We start from the raw sequence: 4,525 nt of genomic DNA, 5'->3' as shown, positions 1-4,525 counted from the left end.
ACCCATTGAGTTTTCGACCTTAGTGGGCTTGGATCTTGGAGTTTTCGGTCCTAGGGTCACTACTAGAAAAAACACCTTTTACGACGCGCAATGCGTGTCGTAAAACGCTCAGACGACGTGCAAATGCGTGTCAAGGAAGGCCCTGTCATAACGAGAGACGACGCGCTTTTGCGCGTCGTCTATTTACGACGCACATTTATGACACACATTTACGACGCGCAGTTATGACACACAATGTGTATCAAGGAAGGCCCTGTCATAAAGGAAGACGACACGCATTTGTGTGTCGTAATCTTACGACAGGCATGTTTATGACACGCAATGCGTATCAAGGAAGCCCCTGTCATAAAGGAAGACGACACACATTTTTACGTGTCATAATTTTAAAGGTTTTTAAAATTATATATTTTTGATAGATTTACAAATTTTCAAATTAAATAACACATTAAAAGTATCATAATACAAAATAAAATACCATAAAGAATAAAGATAATTCATTGCACTAATATGTCAAATACCAATAATCATTCCAATAGTAAGTAATGTAACACATTACTAATAATACATAATATTTATTATAGAAAACAAAACATGTAAAACATTAAAAGAAATCCATGACTAAATTCTCCTTTGACAATCTCCTTTGACAATTTCTTTTCAAAGAGAATAACCTAAATGCATCAACTTTGAGAGGCTGCAGGGCATGGAAGGAGGTGGAAGGAGGTTGCTAGAGCTGTCAGAACCTGCGCAGGGCAAATCAGTAACTTAACATGCAATACAATACAAGATAATATGATAGAGAAAAGAGAAAAGTGAATACCCACCTGAAAGTTTGCACCTTCAAAAACCGGATCAAGGGTACTTAGGTCAAGCAGCCAATCAATGAATAACTTGAAATACGGTCTGGGGTTGAATGATGTACATCATGAACCAACACAACACAACAGATATGATAGTTACCTTGAATTGCAAAGTGCTGTTAATGGCATCACTTATAAGCTCCCAGTTTGGACCCATATCATGAACCAACACAACAAGTGCCTGAGGAGACAACACACATTTTATAAACAACACTTATTTCTTAACAAATATAATACATAAAAATTTAGTGAAAAAAGTTTGACCTGGTCTTCAAATAACGACCATGGACTTCCTGGCCCTGACTTCGAAACAAATATCATTGAGCAAGAAATAGCAACATACATTAATCTTTTTACCAATATAGACAATATACTTTACTTTTCACCCATATTTACCTCAAACTGAAGCAAATAAGATTCAATTTCTTTTCTGTAGGCCTCAATCGCGTAAGGTGGAACTGTATAAAAGAGGTTGTCCTGCATTACAATTAAACAAAGTTGTTATGAAACCAGTTAAACAATTACAGATTAATGGAAGTTCAGTCATACAATTACAGATTAATGGAAGTTCAGGTACTTTTATTGTCATGAGATTTGATGGTTGGTTCTTGGGTTTTATATAAAAACAAGATATTCCTAAGAGATGGAAAGAGAGCCCTAGAGGACCATGTCATTTTACATGTGTCGTGTCTCTCTTTGATCTAATAAGAAGTAAGGCATGAAATATATAAAGTGATTATACAATACGAAGGGACAAGCAAAATAGATTTCTATGTGTGTGATAGAAAAGCCAGCTCATCTGGAAGTGGAAGCAATATAGATGTCTATGTGTGTGATAGAAAAGGTTAAGAAAGAAAGAGTTTTAAAGAAATAAAGAGTATCACGATCAATCATCATATTGTTGAAGGTTTGATCTCACATCAACTTTAGTTGTTATAGTTTACCAATTTAAAAAATAATAGTCACTTTGCTTATTGATTTCTATATGTTAGCAAAGTTTTTCTTTGAGGGTATTTTTGTCATTGTACTTAACTGTTTTGTTTCTGTTTACAGCTCTACAACTACTCAAGGGAAGCGCTAAGTCCATAACTTACAATGACAGATTAACCCAAATGACCATCCGGCTGGTAAAACTTACTCTTTTAAACCAAACTTGTTTTCACCTGTGTTAAAATTAAAAATATTGTTGATTAAAAAACTACATTCTTATAGGTTTTTATGCCTTTAGTGATTACAAATATACAAATAATTTATCCTTACATTTAGTCCAATCTAGAGCATATGTTTGTTGCTGAAACTGCCCTGAGACGTCTATGATGAATCTAGTAGTAAGCATAAAATATGTAAAATAACTCTCATTTTCATTGTCCATGTAGCTGAACTTATTGACATTGTATATCTATAGAATAGAAAGGATTCCAGGAATGACATACATCCATAAGTTTGCAAGTATCTGCTGTAGGTGCTACATAAAAAACTATCTTTTTATAGACCTACTTGTGATGTGGCAATCTCGGGTCTTGGGTGGATAACAGTTGAACCTACTGGTCTTGGTCAAACGGTCAAAGAAGTGGGGTCAAATTTAGTAGAAAAAGGATATGGAGATTTCATTAGATGTTCATGTTCCTAAACCTGTTGAGATTTTTGTCCCGGCCCCAATTCCTATTGGGAAGGTGGGAGGAGAATGGTATCAGTATAGAGATTTGACAGAAAAAGAAGAAGAAACGAGACCCAAGTGGCACTTTTGAGAACCATATATTTGCTATATGAATATAAATGTACAAGTGTAACCATTTTGTATTATTGTAAAACCAACCTTAGTTTGTTGAATCTGCAAGACCATCTCCAAAATCATCTTCGTTTATAGTAGCCTGAAGAGATAAAATTTCACAGCACGCACTCGGTAAGAATTGCAATCCAGGTCAATGTGAGCTTTTTTATAGGAAAAAAGTTTTTTTACTGAAGTAAAAATGTGAGCTGAAGTAAAAAAACTTTGAATTTCCTCCCAAAGAATCCTGAAATCAAGCAATCTACTATATTAGTATTACATGCCAAAGTTTTTTTATAGGAAAAAAATATGTTGGAATGACAATCAAGGATAAATATATCTTCAGTCATCAAATCATCCTGGCTGAAGTTGTATATCTCAGTGACCTGCATCAATGATATAATTAATTTATTAAATTCGGTTAAAATGGGTAATAAAAGAAATTCATATGAAAGAGAAAATTGACCTTGAGATCTCCTGAACCAGCAAAGTTTCAGAAAAAAGAAATAAAAAAATTAGTATTTGTGTTAGGCTGTTGGCAAGTAACCAAAAGAATTGAATCCAGCATAAAATTTGGTGTTTTTCTTAAACCTTTTCAAAATGTGCATGTGAACAAATGGAGATCACTTTCAACATCTCTAGCAATTTTCTGACATGGGTATTCAGATTTTCCACCTAAAATTTCCCAAAATTGTTTAGACTCTGAACCCTCCTTTTGTAGATTGGACTGCATATTTGGCTGCAAGTATTGCGCATAAAAGTAAATCATAATAAGAAAACATGAACAATTTAATACATTGTAATAATCATTAAAACTTATTTTTACTGCAGAGAGAACAAAAAAATCAAGAGGTTTTCAAACCTTAATAACATCCAGTTGCCTCTCAACAAGTTCTTGTAGCTCAGGAGTTGTAAGATTTCCAATCCATGTGAAGAGAGAAGAACCACTGTGTAGTGTGTAACAATAGGATGAGTTCAATGATGAAGCCACCCAAGACAATTAGAAAGTAAATTAAACAATGAATAAATAACAAAATCTTATAAAGTAAACACAAAAATCAAAGAAGCAAAGGACTTACAGGTTCAACTTGGATTGCTTGCATGTTTTCTGGTCCATACCCTTGAACTCTACATAGTGCAACCCCATCTTCTTTATAAGTTTCATCCGGAAGTTCCTTCTCTAAGATATAATTCTTGTATCCGTCACTTAAACCCCCCTAAGAATTCCATAAATAAATGCAAATGATCAACAAAGATTTAATCTCTAATCTATGTTTTTTAATTTTTATAATAGCATCCGAGTCGAAGCTGTTGGGTTTTGAGCATTCTAACACTCCTAAGTGTACATGCAACCCTAAATACCTTGGATCTATGTTTTCTCTATTATACATGCAAATATGAATATCCAAGGTATTATCCTAACTAGCATACCAAAACATTGATACTAGGGTAATAAAATAGATAGAATACATACCTTGTTGTTGTTGCTTGACTCCATGAAGCTTGAGAGCCTAGTGCCCTAAGTGTGACACCTCAAATGGTTCACACAACATCATATGCACTTGTAAGGACTTAGAAAGAAATGATACTTCATGAAATCGGCTTGCCCTTTCCTTCACACACTTGTGGCCGATTTTTCCCAAGAATATGATCTTTATATAGCGTCACAATTAGGGTAAACCCTAATTGTCATGGCTTTCCATTTCCTTGGATCCATGGGTTCAAATATACCATGGAGCATCCATGGAGCATCCTATGGGTTTTAGCCCAACTTGATAATCCATGGAGTCTTAGCCCACTATACAAGTATGGATGATTTACACAATCAACCCATATATTTAATTAGTCTTCTTTTTGATCACTTAATTAATTCTAGATTAATTCTTGATCAATACTA

The 4,525-nt window shown here is 34.2% G+C and overlaps 1 long non-coding RNA gene across 1 annotated transcript; it reads right to left on the bottom strand.

Moving 5' to 3' along the window:
- Nucleotides 1–714: 714 nt before the first annotated feature.
- On the bottom strand, nt 715–1,035 carry LOC145115117 (uncharacterized). The gene is made up of 3 exons (XR_013711420.1): nt 961–1,035; nt 825–861; nt 715–743 (listed from the first exon to the last, which is right to left on the bottom strand). It is a non-coding gene; the product is annotated as an uncharacterized LOC145115117 (long non-coding RNA).
- Between the last annotated feature and the right edge of the window lie 3,490 nt (nt 1,036–4,525).

The sequence above is a fragment of the Lactuca virosa genome, chromosome 5 (assembly GCF_052849685.1).
Source record: "Lactuca virosa cultivar CGN04683 chromosome 5, Lactuca_virosa_CGN04683_v6, whole genome shotgun sequence".
Classification (NCBI taxonomy): Eukaryota; Viridiplantae; Streptophyta; class Magnoliopsida; order Asterales; family Asteraceae; genus Lactuca; species Lactuca virosa.
This window is presented reverse-complemented; position numbering and strand designations above follow the sequence as displayed.